At 37.0% G+C, this 23528-nt stretch overlaps 1 protein-coding gene across 2 annotated transcripts in view; it reads left to right on the plus strand.

Moving 5' to 3' along the window:
* Positions 1 to 23528, plus strand: part of LOC137245334 (zinc finger HIT domain-containing protein 1) — a 216615-nt gene that overhangs the window by 102847 nt on the left and 90240 nt on the right. The window contains exon 2 of one of the 2 annotated variants that reach the window (XM_067775833.1): positions 4099 to 4149. The exons of the other annotated variant lie outside the window; for it this stretch is intronic. The gene's annotated coding sequence lies outside the window, so the exon portion shown is untranslated. Of the gene's footprint in view, positions 1 to 4098; positions 4150 to 23528 lie in introns of those variants that run through there. 2 annotated transcript variants of the gene reach the window in all.

Here is a 23528-nt window from a genome sequence, read left to right on the forward strand (position 1 = left end):
AGCTTCAGTTTTCAGATTAGTTCAACTGTCCACTACGTTAGGGTAGTAGCACACACGGTCATTAGTTCGACTGTCTTGGGAAAGCTTTTTTTCACCCCTTTGAGTGTATTGCGAAGAACAAAGCCTGACCTGGTAAATATATGTATGTGCCTACGTATTCACATTTGTAAAAGGAGGCGTAACGTGTAGGTCATATTTAAACTTGATTGATAGGCCATAATCAATGTGATTCACTCCAAGGAACTAGTCTTGGATAGGGATTTTGCCTCACTGATTTAGCTTATTCTTTGAGCCAGTCGCAATATAAAATTCTTTAAAAAATTGGCACCTTTTGTGGGTAATTTGCTTTTTTTAACAACCTGAGAACAATTTGAACACACGTTCGCCTTACGTCATTTTATTTGAATTCATTATTCATTACTAATTTTTTGAAAAAAAAAAAAAAATATAAACTAAGCAACATAAATTTATTATATAACTTTTATTTTGGTGTTTTGTTTTAATAACTTGGTGAATTGGGTGATGCAAAGGCGGTATTAAGCTGACATCGAAAGCGCCTGTTTTTTTAAATAACTTTTGAGCAGTTAGAAGGAGTTAAATTTCGCAATTAGTTTCTTATAACTGGCAGTGATGCGCCTCCCTTAATACCATTTTCGACCATATCCGACAAATTTTCGACATGAACAATAAATGGCCTAAACAGTCTTAAACGAGTAGAAAATATAGTAACGCGCCGGACACCGCCGCCGCCGCCGCCGCGGCGATATTTTTGACATTCGGCGGCGGCGTGCGAAAAACGACCCAAATCGGCGGCGTATATCTCTATTAGGTGTACGATGACAAATCTGTTTGTTTAACTAATTAAAAATTTCCATTACAGTTATAAATTAAATAGGTTAATTAGGCTCTTTTAACGAAAAATGTATACGGAAATGTCAATATAATTCCTAATAAGCTCTTTGTATCTGCTGTAAATAAAATTTTAATTTTAGCAGGCACTTTCACACAAAAATTTAAACAAATAACCCGTGGGTCCTGGGTTCAACTTCCGGGCAGAGTAACACTAAAAATTAAGAAAAAAGTTTTTTCAATTAGAAAGTGAAAACTCATCTGCCTTGCAGATGCCGTTCGGAGTCGGCGTAAAAACATGTAGGTCTCGTCCCGCCAATTTGTAGGAAAATTTAAAAGAAGCACGACACAAATTGGAAGATAAGCTCGGCCTAAAATCTCTTCGGTTATCGCGCCTTGTATTTATGTATGTATTTATTTGAAATGTACCGAGTGCGAACAAACAAGATTTTTTATCGTATAGCTTTAATTTAGATTTATTTTTATTACTTTTATGATTGAAAAATATTTGCTTACTTTTTTTTGTAGGTATAAATAGGGCCCACAAAATTAATCTGGGTGTACTTTATACTTAAAAAGTGGTGCAAAAGTTCTTTAACTAAAATGAATTCACGCATTATTTTCGCGATCCTGTGTGTCGTTCTTAGCTGCCTTGTGTCCTACACGAATGCGCAAGTTCGCATTATAAATGGCCACTCCATAGAAATAGAGCAGAGCCCACATTCGGTATCAATATTTCTTCGTTCCCAGTATCGTTGTGTTGGTTCCTTAGTCACTATGAAATCGGTTGTTACAGCCGCGCATTGCGTATTCAATGAACCAAAGAACAGTTTCGTCGTTCTAGCTGGTGTAGCCGATATTCGTCATTTAAACACAAGAAGCGGGCAGCAACGCAATGTGCAAAGTATTAATTATGATCCTGATTTTAATCCAGAATCAACATATATGGATATAGCTGTGGTTATAGTGAATAAATTTGATAGGAATGCGGCAGTACGATCAGTACAGCTTTGCAATTCAAGATTAGTACGGGGCATGGAAATGCAAGTTAGTGGATGGGGTTCGGTAACTGCAAGTGATACGACTCCTTGTCCTCTTCTCCTATCTACTAAAATGCCTATAATAGAAAAGCGTCAATGCCAAAATCGTTATGCAAATCTACGGACACCGATTAATCTAGCAAACACAATCATTTGTGCTGGAAGTAGCGGAAGTGATGCGTGCTTTGGAGATTCTGGAGCAGGGGCCCTTGTGAATAAACGGCTTTGTGCGGTGGTAAAAGGTGGTTGTGAGAGCTTCAGTATTCCGGGTTTATTTACAGATGTAACAAATACACAAGTTCAAGCTTTTTTACGGTTACATATATTATATTGAAGAGTGTTGTTATAAACTGACTGTTGACTGGAATATCACCCTTACTCGACTGAACACCGAATTTCTAAACTCTTTGAGATAGATCGTTTTCGAAACAGTAGTTGAGATATGGTGACATTCCGCAGTCGAAATGACGATGTTTTTTCTTGTATCTTGTACAAATAAATTATAATAGTTGCGAATAAATAAATATTTTTGATTGTATGCAATGAAAGTGGTACGCAATTAAATGGCTTAAGTTGTGACACCAAACTTCGATCAGGACTGCAAAGTTCCCTTATGTATGAATAGATCATTACATAAAACGAAAATTGCGGAATAAATATTTTGAGGCCAAGACAAACTCCGTGTAAAACATGTGATCCAACCAACTCTATGGAAGTCAACGTAATCGGTTATATGGTTTTCCCCCATACCCATAATCTATAAATTTTTGCGTTGGCGAATTTGTTCATATATTTTTATACTCAGCTGAGAAGAGCTTACAGAGTATATTAAGTTTGTTCGCATAACGGTACCCCGTAACGGCATAAACTAATCGAGATCATTTAGCCATGTCCGTCCGTCTGTCCGTAAACACGATAACTTGAGTAACTTTTGAGGTATCTTAATGAGATTTGGTATGTAGGTTCCTGTGCACTCATCTCATCTATTTAGAATGAACGAAATAGGACTATAACCACGCCCACTTTATCTATATCGAAAATTTCGAAAAACCGAAAAATTGCGATAATTCATTACCAAAGACGGATAAAGCGATGAAACTTGGTAGGTGGGGGTTGACCTTACGAAGCAGAATAGAAGATTAGTAAAATTTTGGACAATGGGCGCGGCACCGCCCTCTTTTAAAAGAAGGTAATTTAAAAGTTTTGTAAGCTTTAATTTGGCAGTCGTTGAAGATATCATGATGAAATTTGGCAGGAACGTTACTCCTATTACTATATGTATGCTTAATACAAATTAGCAAATGATGATGACGAACACGCCCACTTTAAAAAAAAATGTTTAAAGTCAAATTTTAACAAAAATTTGTATATCTTTACAATATAAATAAATTATGTCAATATTCAACTCCAGTAATGATATGGTGCAACAAAATACAAAAATAAAAGAAAATTTCAAAATGGGCGTGGCTCCGCCCTTTTTCATTTAATTTGCCTAGAATACTTTTAATGCCATACGTCGAACAAAAATTTACCAATCCTTGTGAAATTTGGTAGGGGCTTAGATTCTATGTCGATAACCGTTTTCTGTGAAAATGGGAGAAATCGGTTGAAGCCACGCTCGGCCGTTAACACGATAACTTGAGCTAAAATCGATATATCTTTACTAAACTTAGTTCACGTACTTATCTCTCACTTAAAAAAAAAAAAATAAAATAAAAAATGGCCGAAATCCGACTATGAAATTTTCGAAAAATGAAAAAAATGCCATAATTCTATACCAAATACGAAAAAACGGATGAAAAATGGTGATTGGTTTGGTTTTTTGACGCAAACTATAACGATTCAAGGTTCGATTCGAGCTCAAGGCCAGAACAGTAATATTTTTCTAATGATAATTATTGTTGTTTTTTAATTTTTCTAAATTTGAAAAATTGTATTTTGTTTTTGGAATAGTAAGTAGAACATTTTTCACACAACCTGCCATAGCTGCGCACGTAGATCCATTCCGAAGGGTGCTAAGCAGGCGCGTAGCCAGAAAAAAATTGTGGGGGGGAAGGGTTTGGCCAAAGTGTCAGTAAATAATAATTACCTGTAAATATACACATATTTATATTTTTACATATTACATATTTATACTTTTACTTGAAATTTTTCTGTCTTTCTACAAAACAATATTTATTTTTTTTGTTTGTTTTGCCATTTTGTTTAGGATTTCTTCATGAGTTACTTCAATAGTAAGAGTGGATGTTGAGTAGAGCCAGCCCATTCATCCTCTCCTGGCCAATGTTATTTCTTAGATACGTTTTGAACCATCGAAGGGAAGACAAAGAGCGTTCACTAGGAGCAACGGAAACTGGAAGCGTCGCAGCAATTTTTATATATCGATGTACCGTAGGGAAAAAAGACACGGAACAATTATTTAATGCATCAATGAACGTGCTTGGTCGCTCCTCCTTTGGGACTGTCAAACAATGCCTGAAAAAGTTTTGCTATGTTTTTTATTATGGCGTAATACAAAAAAATATTCTTGATCATATTTTCATTTGATTTACTTGATGAGAGATTTCTATCATTGCATTTTTATTTAGAGGTGGGTAAAGCCGCGTCAAAACCGCACATGTTTTTTTAACTGATCTCTAGAATTTCAACAACGAAGCAAAAATTTATAGGTAATTTCGATACAAAATTACACTTTTCGAGACTCCTCTTCGTTGGCAAGAAAACATTTGTTCCATTAAAAAAAAAGTTAATAACTCGCTTGTATATTCTTTTTGTAGACAAAACATTTGCTTAGTCTCAAACAAAATTTTATAGATTTATTGCAAAAAGCCTGTGAGTTATTAACTTTTCATTAAAATATTCCTTATTTTTTTTTTTTAACACTGTATCTTGCAAACGAAGTAGAATCTCGGAAAATCGCTCAAGTGTGTTTTTGTATCGACATTTCCTACATATCTTTGCAGTCTTTGTTGAAATCCCAGAGATCAATGAAATTCCATCGGGCCTAAAGCGTACTGATGATGAAGGCTTAGCACCCTTCGAAATTGATCTATCTGCGCAGCTATGGCAGGTTGTCTGAAAAATTTTCTACTTTCTATTCCAAAAATAAATTACAATTTTTCAAATTTAGAAAAATTAAAAAATAGCAAAAATTATCATTAGAAAAAAATTATTGTTCTGGCCTTGAGCTCGAATCGAACCTTGAATCATTTATCAATAGGCCGATAAAAAAAAAAACAATTGCAAAATATAACTTTAGAAAAAACTTTGTAGAATAGGTGTGACACCTACAATATTAAGTAGAAGAAAATGAAAAAGTTCTGCAGGGCGAAATCAAAAGCCCTTGGAACCTTGGCAGGAATACTGTTCGTGGTATTACATATATAAATAAATTAGCGGTACCCGACAGATGATGTTCTGGGCCACCCTGGTCCACATTTTCATCGATATCTCGAAAACGTCTTCATATATACAACTTTGGGCTACTCCCTTTTAAAATACTCATTAACACCTTTCATTTGATACCCATATCGTACAAACACATTCCAGGGTTACCCTAGGTTCATTTTCCTAAATGGTTATTTTCCCTTATTTTGTCTCCAAAGCTCTCAGCTGAGTATGTAATGTTCGGTTACACCCGAACTTAGCCTTCCTTACTTGATCGTATTGAAATTGTTTAAATTTACTACATATTTCATGAAGTTATGACATGTTTTAGGTTAAGGCACCAATAACCGGTTCCCGTATACATATATCTATGGTTAAGTAAAAATATGTTTATGAATTGAGCGTTATGAATATGGCAAGTTTTCCAGGGCTTTAAAGAGCTGATATTTTATCAAAATGGCATTTTACTTTGCAAAAGGTTTCCGTGGAAGTCGCACTGATCGAACTGTTTTGAAAACCCTCAGAAAGAGGAACCGATATTAAAAAAAATACTTTGTGCATGTTTCCTCCGAGGAGATGTAAGGCTTAACTTCACTTTCAATTGACATTGTGCTTATTTTTAGTTTTTCCTACAAATTGGAGGAGCGGGGTTTACATGTTTAATGTCGACTACACCCAAGGGGCGACCCCGCTTGAAAGAACTTGTTTTTAATAGAAACGACGTTTTTCTTAGTTGTTGATTTTGCCTTGCGCGGGACTTTAACGATCTGCAGTGTGTTTGGCGGAGCACGCTACCACCATCCCAGCAAACAGTATCTAACGTTAGAGAAATATTGTGATTTTGCATTAGAGTTCGAATTTAGTTCTCTAGTGCATCTGCAAACGAAATCTAGGTTTGATTACTAGGCTATAATTCCATTAGAGAACGAATTGAGAAACACCAAACGTTCTGCACAATAAACGGAGACGTCCCCACACGTATGGTAGGAAGCTGTCACAGTTCGCCGGATATTTCAATCGTGAGCGCAGGACTCGTAAACTGCGTCAACTGTCAGCCGATGGTAACATTGGCATCCGACCACCTGCCTATACTTATTTCGCTCGAGCGTTCCGCCGACTTCATCGTCACAGAAAAACGGACTTTCATTAACTTTAAAAAAGGAAAGTGGAACGAATACAAATCCTTTACAGACAACCGCTTTGCTGCCCTCCCTATCCCGGCTGATGCCCGCCAAGGGGAGCGTGCTTTACGCAAGGTCATTGAATCCGCCTCGGCTCGTTTCATTCCCTCCTGTAGAATTCCCGAAATTCGGCCCCACTTCCCGGCGGAGGCCGCAAGTTTAGCGAGAAAACGTGACCTTATAAGACAGCTCGATCCCGGCGACCCCCAAATAAGTGATATATACTAACGCATCAGATTGCTTGTGGATGAACACAAGCGGGCGAAGTGGGAGAAGCACCTAAGCGGTTGTAACCTCTCTGCCGGTGTAGGTAAACTTTGGTCCACCGTAAAGTCCCTATCGAATTCGTCTAGGCACAATGACAAAGTTTCTATCGCCTTTGGTGATAAAGTGCTGTCAGATGCGAAAAATAATGCATTCTAAGGTCGACAAAGATAGACGGAGGGCCAACAGACACGCACATAAACATAAATTCAGCGCGTCACCAATTACCATCACCGCCAAAGAGGTTGAGGATGGCATCGGTCATGCTAAACCATCCAAAGCAGTGGGCCCAGACGGCATAGCCGTGCCGATGCTTAAAAGCCTAGATAAAGAGGATTTCAAATATTTAGCACATGTCTTCAACCTGTCTCTTTCCACTTTTGTCGTACCCGAAAAATGGAACTTGGACAAGGTGGACCCGCTACTAAAGCCTAGGAAACCAGCTAACATAGGAGAGTCATATCGCCGGATATCTTTCCTATCGCCAGTAGCCAAGACTCTTGAAGCCATTTTGCTCCCCTACTTCAAAGCAAATTTGCAGCTAGCCTGTCATCAGCATGGCTTCAGAAAACTCCATAGCACCACCACCACGCTAAATGCCATCAGCACCCAGATAAATTAAGGTTTAAATCAAAACCACCATAGAACAGTACGCGTTGCGCTAGACCTATCAAAAGCTTCAGATACGGTCAACCCTGGCACGTTACTGCAAGACCTGGAAGGGTCTACCCTTCCCCCATGTCTTAAAATGTGGACCGCAAATTATCTGGGTGGTCGGCATCCATCGGTGCAATTTAGAAATGAAACATCAAAACCAAGAAGAATTAAACAGGGGGTGCCACAGGGTGATGTCCTATCCCCACTTTTGTTTAATTTCTACATAAAGATTGATCGAAGTATACAAAGCAAGGGAATATAGCCTTCTTAAGTGTCCGTACGTTTGCTCAGAACATGTTGACAAAGCATACACGTTTGTCAATTAATTTCCCAAAGGAAGTCCTTAAAAACTGAAACCGCAATTTCTAAAGAATTTAGCATACTCAAAAGCAATTTTTATGAAGTTGAATGGTGATAAATTGGCTACAAGTCCACATACCCCCTAGCTCTGCAGGTTACCACTAGAGAGTTATTTTGCCCGTTGTACCAGGAGTCACATTGGAGCAAGCCCCGCCTATACACATTATGTGCCCTTTTAGCATTAACATGGATGTGGCGTCCCACAAACGTAACAAATTAAACACCTCTCACTCACAGCAGACTTTGGAGGTACACTTTTACTAACATGCCTTGAGAAATGTCCAATGTAGAGGCACATAAATCGTGCTAAAGCATATTATTATTGTCTCAGATGACCATTGCGTTTTCCATCCCGAAAAACCACAATTTCGCCTTAAACAGTAACGGTATAGCAACGCTTCTAGCAAAACAACAAACTTTGTGAAACTTCAAAAATCCCCAAATACGTCAAAAAATTTTTAGTGGAACTACTTTCTTTTTTATACCATGCATGAACCAATAAACAGATACCGCATTAAAAAATGAGAGAGCAAAGAAATCATAGTTGGCTGGAAGTAAATTTTCCTAGCGTGACGTCAGGCTTTTGACAACATGTTTTATTGCTGACGCAGTGTTTAGATTTTATTCCAATCTTAAATATACCTCCTACTACATTTTTTATCTTAAAGGTTTATATGCGTCTATAGCATAATAATTAGTGTTGGTTAAAGTTTTCATTGCATACGTATGAAAAGCTGATTGTTTACAAGTGACGATTGGATGAAGTGACGTAAATTCAATGTTCGTGTCTTAAGACAAGTTTGTTCACATTTTACTCACAGTTTTTGTACTTTGTTCGTATGGAATCCGAATAGAAGGAGTCAAATGTAAGCAACAGATGTGTGCGGACGCGATCTGTACATCCTACCAAAATTCAACATACTGAACTTCTTGAAGTCAGGACAGTTACGATGAGTGACTTGTAGAGCGAGAATTTTGTTCGTCGAGACAGGACTTTACTTTTCAATTGCTTAAAGAAGCACTTGTTGGCAAGAGTTATTATCCTTTTGATTTCTAGGCTGACATGGTTTTTGCTTTTAATGCTGCATCCCAAATAGACGAAATCCTTCCCAGCCTCGAATTTATATCAGTCAACAGTGACGTGACTATAAAGGCCACGATGACAGCAAGTACTTCGTCTTGTCCACATTTACTGCAAGACCTACTTTTTTTTGCCTCCGTCTCTTATACCAACTCTTCGCCTCCATGTTTCAGCAGCCCGGCGGGTATCCTGTCATTACTTGGCACCTTGAAATTTTTTAGCCGTGATATTGCCATTCTCACTTCGCCATAGTTGGATGCCGGAGCGTGTTTTTCATCATCGGCAATCGGGGTATCGGGTTTGTCTTCCCCACACTCTGTACGTCAGTTACCAGGTCGTCATTATCGTTCCTATAGGCATCTGCACCGGTCTTGAAACCTTCTGTCATTAAAAGAGCACGAAATATGTATGGTAAACAGAAAATAATAGTAATGATATTTTTCGCCATAAATATCCGCGGAGATAAAGGCCACTTTTCTTCCAGAATGTGGTGTGCTAATGGGAGCATTAATTGGTCATCCTACACGTTTTAGGCCGACTCCATGTGCATCTGATAAGACAGATAACTTTTTTGCTGAGAAACATTACATGGCAAAAACACAATCGAAGCGATTGCCGAGCCAAAAAGGAAGAAAAAATATACTCCGAAAATTTTATTTCTACTCTGGCGTAGTCATTTACTCAGGTAACAGTTTTAAATACTCCGAACACTGATAGCGAAATATGAGAGAAATGTAATAAATCGAAAAACTTCAAAAGCGCTACGTCATCAAACTTTTTTTTTCAAATTCGATTACAAACACGACAATTCCGGAATGCGGGATCTTATATCATTTGTTTATGCTTACAATCCATTAAAAATCTATATATATATAAATGAAATGATGTTCGTTACTGTTCATGTTTTGGGGCCGATACGAGGCCAATTTTATTCGTTCTTTTTTCATATTATAGGGATCAAATAGGGGAAGGTTTTTAGCAAAAAAATTTTTTTTTATTTCTAGGGTCTTGAGATATAGGTCAAAATGTGGATCCGGATAGCCCTACGATGTGTTTGTATAATATGGGTATCAAATGGAAGCTTCTGATGAGTACTTTAATATTGGATACTTTTCGTACCCCTGGGTGACTAAGGTCTCGAGATATAGGCCAAAACGTGGACCCAGATACCCCTTGAATGTGTTTATACAATATGGATATCAAATGAAAGCTGTTGATGAGTTCTTTGGCAGAGGGCAATTTTCATACATCTGGGTGACTAGGGTCTCGAGATATTGCCCAAAACGTGGATCAGAATAACCTTAGGATGTGTTTTTACATTATGGGTATCAATATTCACATATGATAATAATAATCTCATAAATGTGATTTTTTTTAATTCAGGCGCAGAAGCGAACAAAAAGGTTAGCGCTACGAATTATTATTCATACCGCTTAATGATTCGTGAAAATGAAGAATCCCATATCCATACCATCCTCCATATAGATACCCATACCCGCCCATACCTTACATCTTACATCTTATATCTTACATCTTACACCTTACACTTACATCTTACATTAAAAATTCCCCCATACCGTGAGCAAAGATGTTTACACATCAAAAATATTCACATATGATAATAATAATCTCACAAATGTTATTTTTTTAATCCAGGCGCAGAAACGAATAAAAAAGTTAGCGCTATGAATTATTATTCATATCGATTAATGATTCCTTAAAATGAAGAATCTCACATTCTGAAATGCAGAAGATTGTGCAATTTGTCGTGGATATGTATGCAAAAATTGAGATCGAGCGCTTAAACTATATCAAATTCAACCAGACTAAGTTACGGTCCGAGGAATACATTCACTTACGGGATGCAGTGAATAACGATGGAAATGTGAATGACATCGGTAGAATGATCATATTACCAGCAACATATACTGGTAGCCCGCGACATGTGCATGAATATGCACAGGATGCCATGGCGTATGTTAGCGCTTATGGACGGCCCGATCTGTTCATTACTTTTACATGCAATCCACAATGGAGTGAAATTAAAGACCAAGTGCTTCCTGGCCAATCCCCTATTGATCGACACGACATAACTGCACGTATTTTCAAACTAAAACTAAAATCACGTTGTTATAAGTATTCCATTGAATGGCAAAAGCGGGGATTACCGCACACACACATTTTGATTTGGTTGGTTGATAAAATTACACCGGATCAAATTGATAGTGTGATATCAGCTGAAATACCGGATCAAACGATTGATCCCGATTTGTTCGAAGTCGTCACAAAAATATGATACATGGACCTTGCGGTGCATTGAATGTGAACTCTCCGTGCATGATTGATGGAAAATGTTCGAAGCAGGTGACGATGGATACCTGACATATCGTCGTCGATCCACTGATGGCAATGGTAAATCAACGACAATTAAAATGGGAAATCAAAATGTTGAAGTTGACAATCGTTGGATTGTTCCATTTTCCATGTCCATTGTTGTCCAAAACATTCAAAGCGCATATTAACGTGGAATACTGTAATTCAATCAATTAAATTAATTTGCAAATATAAAGGAAGCGATATGGTTGCATTCGGTGTAGTCCAAAATTTATTTTACTCCTGAAAATGCAGCGCTTAGAGCAACAAGTGCACCGTCTACAACTTTGACTGCCTTTTTTCATTTATATCAATCGGACGATTTTGCAGGAACATTGCTATACGCAGAAGCGCCACAATATTTCACATGGGATTAATCCAGGAAAACATTTCAAAGGCAAAACAAGGAAAACCAGTTCAAGGTCATCCTAATGTGTTGTCAACAGATGCATTAGGACGCATTTATGCAGTGCTCCCCATCTAATCCATTGGAATTATGGAATAATTTCAAAGATTATATGGCAGATGATATTTTAAACCAAATGCATCGAAATACTGCAAATTATGAGTTGGAATTCACATTGGAAAATTGCAATGAAGCATTGATAAGGATTGACGACATTTGTCGTTGTCAAACAAATCGTTAGTACAATTGGGCATGCCAGCAGCAAATCGTCCAATGCATGATATGTTCAATCGAGAACTGGAGCGTGAGTACCATTATGATTGTAATGAACTAAACACATTTGTAACATCAAATTTAACGAAATTGAATGACCAACAGCAACATGTTTATGATACAATCATGCATAATGTTAGCCATGGAACTGGTGGATTGGTTTGCTTGGATGCTCCTGGGGGAACAGGCAAGACCTTTTTGATTTCATTGATATTAGCAACAATTCGATCAGATAATAACGTTTCATTGGCCCTCGCTTCTTCCGGAATTGCGGCTACATTACTGGAAGGCGGTTGCATAGCACATTCTGCATTGACTTTAAATATGCAGGTAAATGAAACACCAACATGTAATATTTCGAAAATATCTGGAATGGCAAAAGTTCTTAAAGTATGTAAGCTCATCGTATGGAGCGAGTGTACCATGGCACACAAGCAATCATTGGAAGCACGTGATAGAACTTTAAAAGATCTACGAGGAAGCCAAACAGTCTTTGGAGGTGCCATGATTTTATTGGCTGGAGATTTCAGGCAAACATTACCTGTGATCCCAATACATGTTTAAAATCATCGTATTTATGGAGACATGTAAACACGCTTACACTTACTACAAACGTACGTGTTCAAATATAAAACGATCCGTCAGAAGCTGAATTTTCACAGCAATTACTGAAAATCGGAAATGGCCAAATGTCTGTCGATCCAACAGGAATGATTACATTGCCTAACAATTTCTGCACTTTTTCACAGTCTAAAGAGGCATTGATACAGAGTGTATTTCCAAACATAGTTCAACATTACAAAAACTGTGATTAGCTCAGCGAAAGACCAATTTAGCTGGGTAAAACAAGGACGCCAATGATATAAATGCAGCTATTCTGGATCAAATACCTGGTGAAATAGTTGCATATAAATCAATGGACACTATTACTGATCAAGATGATGTCGTAAATTATACAACTGAATTCTTAAACTCACTCGATTTGCCAGGCCTACCCCCTCATAATTTACGATTAAAAATTGGAGCACCGATTATTATGCTGCGCAACATTAATGTGCCACGACTTTGCAACGGTACCAGACTCGCTGCGAAGAAGCTAATTGGTAACGTTATCGAAGCAACAATTTTGAAAGGGAAGTACAAAGGAGAAGACGTTTTGATACCCAGAACTCCACTGATTCCGACGGATTTACCATTCGATTTCAAACATTTGCAGTTCCCTATTCGCCTTGCCTTCGCTATGACAATTAATAAGGCGCAACGACAGTAGGGGGACTCATGTAACCGTATAAATGCCTTATAAAATGTGTAAACGTATAAATTTATCTAGTGAAAAATCATTTACACAATTTGTATAAATTTACGCGTACATTTCATTGTGTAAACGCGGTAAACTCAAAGGAATGCAACCTTCCAGACATTACAGCAGGCATTTTCATCAGAAATCTCTAACATCAGCAAGTAAATGCGTTTTAGTTTTGATTTTTCACTTAATCTTGGCATTTTTTAATTTGTATAACAGTCAAAAAAATTTTGTTTGACAATAATACAGCTGATAAACAATCAAGTTTATCAAGAGTATTACTAGGTCGTTCATATAACAGCGTGTGTAAATGGATATAATTTTACACCTTATAAATTTATATGCTTTCATGAGTCCCCCTAATGTCTACAAATGTGCGGTATTAATTTAGAATACCCAATTTTTTCTCATGGACAATTGTATATAGCTGGCTCACGAGTAGGCAAACCATTGTCATTATTCATTTACGCCAAAGATTCAAAAACCAAAAACGTTGTCTACCTAAAAGTGTTACAATAAAGTTCGAATGAAATTGTATCAAAGAATTTGCTTTGTTTCGTATTAATTTCATTCTCTTTCAGCAAATCATTGAATTTATTGCCTCGCGAAGTGGGCGAGGGTACGCTAGTTTTTTTATAAAAATGCAATTAAAATCGAACTGATTTTAAATAGTAAATAAAAAATAAAATAAATGCAAGGCGCGATAACCTCGGAAGAGATTTTAGGCCGATCTTCTCTGCCAATTTGCGTCGTGCTTTTTAAAATGTTTTCTACAAATTGGCCGAACGTGACCTACATGTTTTATGCCGACTCCGAACGGTATCTGCAAGGCAGATGAGTTATCACTGAGAGCTTTTCATGGCAGAAATACACTCGGAGTGATTGCCATCTCACTCATGCTTGCCTATAATGTAATAAAATTTAGGACGAATTGCTCTGATTTATCTAATTTGTTCATTCCACATATTCCACTGCGTGATCTTCGGCATAATAGTTTATTTATCGAAATAACTCATAAAACGAATTATGCTATGAATGAACCTATAACTAGGACTATACATCTAGCAAATCGATTCGGTAGTGTTATTAATTTTAATAACAGCTTATATAAGTTTAAGCTTGAATTGTTTTCTATTTTACTAGTCTGTAATTAAGCATGTAGTTATCGACATGTAAGAATTGAAGTAGATTTTAGTCAGCGCAAAGCATTTATCATACACCAAAGGCTTGTCTCAATTGGGTAAATCCAATTTCAAGGGGTTGTGTTCGAAACCCTCTCATGGGGTTTCCAGCACAATATATAGCTACTACAACCCAGTTGTCAACTCACCTAACCGTGGCTAATCCTGTTTCATTGACAGCCGAGGCTCTGGCGACCCCAAGTTCCTCATGGAACTAGGGAGTGGGGAGGGCGGGATGGCCTAGAAGGTTTAATGTGATCACATAAATCGTTCCCGAGATGGTGGAGCTAGTAGTACCTTAATAGTGCTTTGTTACCGGAACGTACCGACAAAGGACCATCAACATCGGTAACACTCCCCAAAGCCTTCGGGTGAAACCGAGCATTGCATACCCAGCTCTACACTTGAAATGCTGTTGTTCTTTGTTTTATGTGCTTAATAGTCTGCGCAATAATACATATGTATACATATGGTTCTATTCTGAACTAATTCTCGTTTAAAATAAACAAAAAGGATACAAAGGCTAACACCAATGACCTTGAGCGGGTATAATGCAGTTTTCCTTCAGATATAGGGATTTCCCTACTGTTTATTTTAAAATAAAGATATAACAGAACAATAAACATAAACACAGAAGTGCAATTGTACTAAAAAGTCTTATTACAAAAAAAGGGCAGGGTTATTAACGAAATTTTCCAACTTTTACTAGAAATAGCTTACTACCTGCATCTACGCAATTCTACAAAATCTTCTGTATAAAAAAGGCGATATGGCTCCAGAAACGTTGGGAAATGCATTGTAAGAAAGTGGCAGTGCCACGCCCATTTTTCAAGATTTGAAATTTTTCCTATTTCTTGTTAGTATGGCACAAAATACGATTGGTACAAAACTATTTTTCGCTAAGATTTCACTTATTATATTTGCCTACGACCCTTTTTAAAGTTATATAAAAGTGGGCGTGGTCTTTAACCAATCTTATCCCTTTTTACTAGAAATATTTCCTGCTATAGGGAAAATATGTGTACCCAATTTTGTTGCGATATGTAAATTTTCCATCGAGTTATGGCTCCCGAGGCATTGAAAATTAAATTAAATAAAATAAGGCGCGATAACCTCCGAAGAGATTGAAGGCCGAGCTTCTCTTCCAATTTGCGTCGTGCTCATCTTGATTTTCCCTACAAATTGGCCGGAGTAGGTCCCACATGTTTTATGCCGACTCCGAACGGCATCTGCAAGGCAGATGAGTTTTCACTGAGAGCTTTTCAAGGCAGAAATACACCCGGAGCGCTTGCCAAACACTGCCGAGGGGCCACCCCGCTTAGAAAAATTTTCTTCTAATTGAAAAACCTTATTTCTAAAATTTTGATGTTGCTTTGCCCGGGGTGTGAACCCAGGACATACGGTGTGGTAGACGGAGCACGCTACCATCACACCACGGTGGCCGCATTGAAAATTGCTTAGACAAAAAAGGGGCGGTGCCACATCCATTTTCAAAAAGTTTAGTCTTTTCCAATTTATTGTTATATGTAATTCAATTTAGAAAGTAAAATTCTATTGATACAAAGCTCTTTTTCGCTAAGATATAGCTTATTTTTTCATCCACAACCCTTTTAAAAATCTTTTATATAATAGTGGGCGTGGTCATTAACCGATTTCGTTAATTTTTCTTCAAAGCATTCTTTATAGTAAAGGCAACCTGCCTGCCGAATTATATTACGATAAGTTTAACGATTTTTGATTTATGATTAATAATATTTGTAAAATTGATTTTATCACAAGTGGGCGGTGCCACGTCCATTTTTCAAATTTGTATCAAGAGTCTCAATATCAGTCCACACGGGAAATTTCATCATTCTAGATGTATTATTTACTAAATTATCAGGTTTTCGGTGTTTTTCAAACTGTTATATATATAACAAGTAAGGAAGGTTAAGTTCGGGTGTAACCGAACATTACATACTCAGTTGAGAGCTATGGTGACAACATAAGGGAAAATAACCATGTAGGAAAATGAACCGAGGGAAACCCTGGAATGTGTTTGTATGACATGTGTATCAAATGAAAGGCATTAAAGAGTATTTTATGAGGGAGTGTGCCATAGTTCTATAGGTGGACGCCATTTAGGGATATAGCCATAAAGGTGGATCAGGGTTGACCCTAGAATGCGTTTGTACGATATGGGTATCAAATGAAAGGTATTAATGAGTATTTTAAAAGGGCGTGTACCTAAGTTCTATAGATGGACCCCTTTTCGAGATATCGCCGTAAAGATGGACCAGGGGTGACTCTAGAATGCGTTTGCACAATATGGGCATCAAGCGAAAGGTGTTAATGAGTATTTTAAAAGGGAGTGGGCCTTAGTTCTATAGGTGGACGCCGTTTCGAGATATCGTCATAAAGGTGGACCAGGGGTGACTCTAGAATGCGTTTGTACGATATGGGTATCAAATGAAAGGTGTTAATGAGTATTTTAAAAGGGAGTAATCCTTAGTTCCATAGGTGGACGCCGTTTCGAGATATCGCCATAAAGGTGGACCAGGGGTGACCCTAGAATTTGTTTGTACAATATGGGCATCAAACGAATGGTGTTAATGAGTATTTTAAAAGGGAGTGGGCCCTAGTTCTATAGGTGGTCGCCTTTTCGAAATATCGCCATAAATGTGGACCAGGGGTGACTCTAGAATGCGTTTGTACGATATGGATATCAAATTAAAGGTATTAATGAGTATTTTAAAAGGGAGTAATCCTTAGTTCCATAGGTGGACGCCGTTTCGAGATATCGCCATAAAGGTGGACCAGGGGTGACCCTAGAATTTGTTTGTACGATATGGGTATCAAAAGAAAGGTATTAATGAGTATTTTAAAAGGGAGTAATCCTCAGTTCCATAGGTGGACGCCGTTTCGAGATATCGCCATAAAGGTGGACCAGGGGTGACCCTAGAATTTGTTTGTACAATATGGGTATCAAAAGAAAGGTGTTAATGAGTATTTTAAAAAGGTGTGGGGCTTAGTTCTATAGGTGGACACCTTTTCGGAATATCGCCACAAAGGTGGGCCAGGGGTGACTCTAGAATGTGTTTGTACGATATGGGTATCAAATTAAAGGTATTAATGAGGGTTTTAAAAGGGAGTGGTGTTTAATAATGACTTTTCCGGTCAATTTATTTATAGATATAATTTTGGTTAGGCTTTTTTGACCAATGTATTTTAGATGCAAAATAAAAACTTTATTTCATCTTTCTACCCGACGTTTCGCTAGTCTCTCTAGCTTCTTCAGGGGGATATCTGTTTATTTAGGAAAAACAACAAAAAACATTAAAGTGGTGTTTGTTGTATAGGTGGTCGCATTTTCGAGATATTGCCATAAAGGTGGACCAGGGCTGACCCTAGAATTTGTTTGTACAATATGGGTATCAAAAGAAAGGTGTTAATGAGTATTTTAAAAGGGTGTGGGGCTTAGTTCTATAGGTGGACACCTTTTCGGAATATCGCCACAAAGGTGGACCAGGGGTGACTCTAGAATGTGTTTGTACGATATGGGTATCAAATTAAAGGTATTAATGAGGGTTTTAAAAGGGAGTGGTGTTTAATAATGACTTTTTCCGGTCAATTTATTTATAGATATAATTTTGGTTAGGCTTTTTTGACCAATGTATTTTAGATGCAAAATAAAAACTTTATTTCATCTTTCTACCCGACGTTTCGCTAGTCTCTCTAGCTTCTTCAGGGGGATATCTGTTTATTTAGGAAAAACAACAAAAAACATTAAAGTGGTGTTTGTTGTATAGGTGGTCGCATTTTCGAGATATTGCCATAAAGGTGGACCAGGGGTGACCCTAGAATTTGTTTGTACAATATGGGCATCAAACGAATGGTGTTAATGAGTATTTTAAAAGGGAGTGGGCCCTAGTTCTATAGGTGGTCGCCTTTTCGAAATATCGCCATAAATGTGGACCAGGGGTGACTCTAGAATGCGTTTGTACGATATGGATATCAAATTAAAGGTATTAATGAGTATTTTAAAAGGGAGTGGGCCTTAGTTCTATAGGTGGACGCCGTTTCGAGATATCGTCATAAAGGTGGACCAGGGGTGACTCTAGAATGCGTTTGTACGATATGGGTATCAAATGAAAGGTGTTAATGAGTATTTTAAAAGGGAGTAATCCTTAGTTCCATAGGTGGACGCCGTTTCGAGATATCGCCATAAAGGTGGACCAGGGGTGACCCTAGAATTTGTTTGTACAATATGGGCATCAAACGAATGGTGTTAATGAGTATTTTAAAAGGGAGTGGGCCCTAGTTCTATAGGTGGTCGCCTTTTCGAAATATCGCCATAAATGTGGACCAGGGGTGACTCTAGAATGCGTTTGTACGATATGGATATCAAATTAAAGGTATTAATGAGTATTTTAAAAGGGAGTAATCCTTAGTTCCATAGGTGGACGCCGTTTCGAGATATCGCCATAAAGGTGGACCAGGGGTGACCCTAGAATTTGTTTGTACGATATGGGTATCAAAAGAAAGGTATTAATGAGTATTTTAAAAGGGAGTAATCCTCAGTTCCATAGGTGGACGCCGTTTCGAGATATCGTCATAAAGGTGGACCAGGGGTGACCCTAGAATTTGTTTGTACAATATGGGTATCAAAAGAAAGGTGTTAATGAGTATTTTAAAAGGGTGTGGGGCTTAGTTCTATAGGTGGACACCTTTTCGGAATATCGCCACAAAGGTGGACCAGGGGTGACTCTAGAATGTGTTTGTACGATATGGGTATCAAATTAAAGGTATTAATGAGGGTTTTAAAAGGGAGTGGTGTTTAATAATGACTTTTTCCGGTCAATTTATTTATAGATATAATTTTGGTTAGGCTTTTTTGACCAATGTATTTTAGATGCAAAATAAAAACTTTATTTCATCTTTCTACCCGACGTTTCGCTAGTCTCTCTAGCTTCTTCAGGGGGATATCTGTTTATTTAGGAAAAACAACAAAAAACATTAAAGTGGTGTTTGTTGTATAGGTGGTCGCATTTTCGAGATATTGCCATAAAGGTGGACCAGGGGTGACCCTAGAATTTGTTTGTACAATATGGGCATCAAAAGAAAGGTGATAATGAGTATTTTAAAAGGGAGTATTCCTTAGTTCCATAGGTGGACGCCGTTTCGAGATATCGCCATAAAGGTGGAGCAGGGGTGACCCTAGAATTTGTTTGTACAATATGGGTATCAAAAGAAAGGTGTTAATGAGTATTTTAAAAGGGTGTGGGGCTTAGTTCTATAGGTGGACGCCTTTTCGAGATATCGCCATAAAGGTGGACCAGGGGTGACTCTAGAATGAGTTTGTACGATTTGGGTATCAAATTAAAGGTATTAATGAGAGTTTTAAAAGGGAGTGGTGATAAGTAGTTGTATATGTGAAGGCGTTTTCCAGATATCGACCAAAATGTGGACTAGGGTGACCCAGAACATTATCGGTTGGATACCGCTAATTTATTTATATATGTAATACCTGGCAAGATTTTAAGGGTGTTTTATTTCGCCCTGCAGAACTTTTTCATTTTCTTCTACTTAATATGGTAGGTGTCACAACCATTTTATAAAGTTTTTTCTAAAGTTATATTTCGCGTCAATAAAACAATCCAATTACCCTACCATGTTTCATCCCTTTTTTCGTATTTGGTATAGAATTATGGCATTTTTTTCATTTTTCGCAATTTTCGATATCGAAAAAGTGGGCGTGGTCATAGTCGGATTTCGTTCATTTTTCATACCAAGGTAAAGTGGGTTCAGATAAGTACGTGAACTGAGTTTAGTAAAGATATATCGATTTTTGCTCAAGTTATCGTGTTAACGGCCATGCGGAAGGACAGACGGACGACTGTGTATAAAAACTGGGCGTGGCATCAACCGATTTCGCCCATTTTCACAGAAAACAGTTAGCGCCATAAAATCTATGCCCCTACCAAATTTCAAAAGGATTGGTTAATTTTTGTTCGATTTATGGCATTAAAAGTATCCTACACAAATTAAATGAAAAAGGGCGGAGCCACGCCCATTTTAAATTTTCTTTTATTTTTGTATTTGGTTGCACCATATCATTACTGGAGTTGAATCTTGACATAATTTACTTATATACTGTAAAGATATAAAATTTTTTGTTAAAATTTTACTTTAAAAAAAATTTTTTTTTAAAAGTGGGCGTGGTCCTTCTCCGATTTTGCTAATTTTTATTAAGCGTACATGCAGTAATAAGAGTAACGTTCCTGCCAAATTTCATCTTGATATCTTCAACGACTACCAAATTACAGCTTGCAAAAGTTTTAAATTACCTTCTTTAAAAAGTGGGCGGTGCCACGCCCATTGTCCAAAATTTTACTCATTTTATATTTTGCGTCATAAGTTCAACTCATCTACCAAGTTTCGTCGCTTTATCGGTCTTTTGTAATGAATTATCGCACTTTTACGGTTTTTCGAAATTTTCGATATCGAAAAAGTGGGCGTGGTTATAGTCCGATATCGTTCATTTTAAATAGCGATCTTAGATGAGTGCTCAGGAACCTACATACCAAATTTCATCAAGATACCTCAAAATTTACTCAAGTTATCGTGTTAACGGACGGACGGACGGACCGACGGACGGACGGACATGGCTCAATCAAATTTTTTTTCGATCCTGATTATTTTGATATATGGAAGTCTATATCTATCTCGATTCCTTTATATATGTACAACCAACCGTTATCCAATCAAACTTAATATACTCTGTGAGCTCTGCTCAACTGAGTATAAAAAGTGGGCGTGGTTATCATGCGATTTCGCTCATTTTCAATACCAATCTATTCTGGATCCAGATAAGCTCGTGTACCAAATTTGGTGATGATATCTCAATATTTACTCAAGTTATCGTGTTAACGGACGGACGGACGGACGGACATGGTTCAATCAATTTTTTTTCGATACTGATGATTTTGATATACGGAAGTCTATATCTATCTCGATTCCCTTATACCTGTACAACCCAGGGATGCACCTTAACGTTAAGCTAATCGTTTATCAAAAAATTTCCACCGTTTCCGTTGAAACATTTCGAAATATTATCGATAAAGAAATTATCAAAATAAATTGTATCTCGTTTTTAACTGAAACGAAAAGCTTTCGTTAACGTTAAAAACGTTAACAAAAACGTGATACTTTATGTTTGAATTGTGCTGGCAATGCTATAGCAGTGGTGAAGCCGTAAGGTGGCAACAACGAGCGCACATACACACACAAACTCTATGTAATTTGTTTGTGTAATTCGTTGGTGGTAATGTCAAAAATACTTTGAGAAATGTTCGTACTGTCAAAATTCATGAGAAAAGTTGCAATCAGCTTGGATAATGCTTTCACCTTTAATGACTCCGCCATCAATCAGCTTTGCCAGCATAGTTTGAAATTAATAATCAACATAAACGATTTGATTTCGGTTTGATATGGCAGAAAACGAAACGAAATCATTTCGTTAATTTGACGATCTTAACGTTAATAAACGAAACGAAATGACTTCGTTTCGTTTATTAACGTTGATTATCGTAACGAAATGATATCGTTTCGTTGGTTAAGCATGCCTGGTACAACCAATCGTTATCCAATCAAAGTTATAATACCCAGTGTACAAGTACAGCTGGGCATAAAAAGTGCATTAGCATTGTTATATATAGTAAGAGTGAGATTGATGATTGCCCCGTTGGCCCACCTGCAATCAAAGGGTGCATCAGCACAATTCCTTTGTTTTTTATTCGAATTTACGATGCATGTATGTATTTTGTAAATATCTCTAACTCTGGCATATTAAGTAGAACTAGTATCGCCTGTGGTCGAAATTCGACCAATTTGTATTTTTTTCAATTTTCGATTCAGTCAAGTTGCATTTAAATAATAATAAACTAAGTTGAAATAAAAGAATATATAATAAAATAAAATAAGAAATAAAATAAATTAGCATAAAAGACAATAGAAAAAATTTTATGTTATATTTTTGTAGCAAATTTATTTTCTTCTTGTTCAGTATAAGACGTACCTTATCTAAAATGAGGATTAAATCTGCAAATGCAAAAACATTTTCGGGCAAATTTGCCGTTAATTGTTATAAATAAATTTAGTTAGTTTCAACAAAAGTTAACTCAATATTGAAAGCAACTAAAATAAAAAACAAAGAATCTGTTAAATAAAAACCTATGTATTTATGTGTAAGTGAAATTTGCGACAAAAAATGGGCCGGTCAAAAATTAATTCTATTTAAGATTTTTTAGGCTTTTGATAGATGCCACTATAGGTAAGTGGCAACAATGGGAAACCGTGCTTTATTCTTTCACCGTCTGGCACGTACGCATATGTATATAGGTCAAACATTTGAGCAACACTGCGTAGTCGCTTTTCGAATTTCTAATTCGGTGGGGTTACATAATATGTTGGTTTGTGTTTTAGAGCACTTACATACTTGGTCCTACAGGTGGCGCCCTTTTGTGCACGACAGTAAAGGCTCCATTACTGATACTTAGCATAGACTTGACTTGGCTTGAGAACTGTCACTTACAGTTCTGTTAAATTAACATTGCATGTTACTGATTACTCAAAACTTAGCAACACTTAACTTGACTTAGAAGTCTGTTGAATTTTGATTTTCTATGTAAGTTCTAAGTGACGTTTTACATTTTGAGATGCCATTTGTTTGTTTCCATTTCATTTTAACATTTTGTCATACAAATTGACATTTATTGATTATGATGCCAGATTGTATGCGCTAAGTGGAGTATAATCAAGGCTAAGTTGCCAAGTTTACGCCAAGTCAAGTCAAGTCTATGCCAAGTATCAGTAATGGGGCCTTAAATTTCAATATTTCGAGAGATTCTTCGAATTTACAAAAACTTTTTATACTATGTAATTATAAACAAATCCATACGAATCGATTCATATAACTTTTATATGATTTTACGTACGCTAACTATGTGAAACAGCCTGTCAATTGATTGTATGGAAATTTTGTTAGCGTATTAATATATAGATAGTAGAGTAATATACGGCCAATGCTATATTTCGGCCTAAAATCGAAAACGTTTTTGGGTCGTTTTTTCATTTAATATACGTGAAATTTTCCGATGCAATCAAGTTGCATTTAAATAATAATAAACTAAGTT

This window comes from Eurosta solidaginis, chromosome 3, assembly GCF_040869045.1.
Source record: "Eurosta solidaginis isolate ZX-2024a chromosome 3, ASM4086904v1, whole genome shotgun sequence".
Lineage (NCBI taxonomy): Eukaryota > Metazoa > Arthropoda > Insecta > Diptera > Tephritidae > Eurosta > Eurosta solidaginis.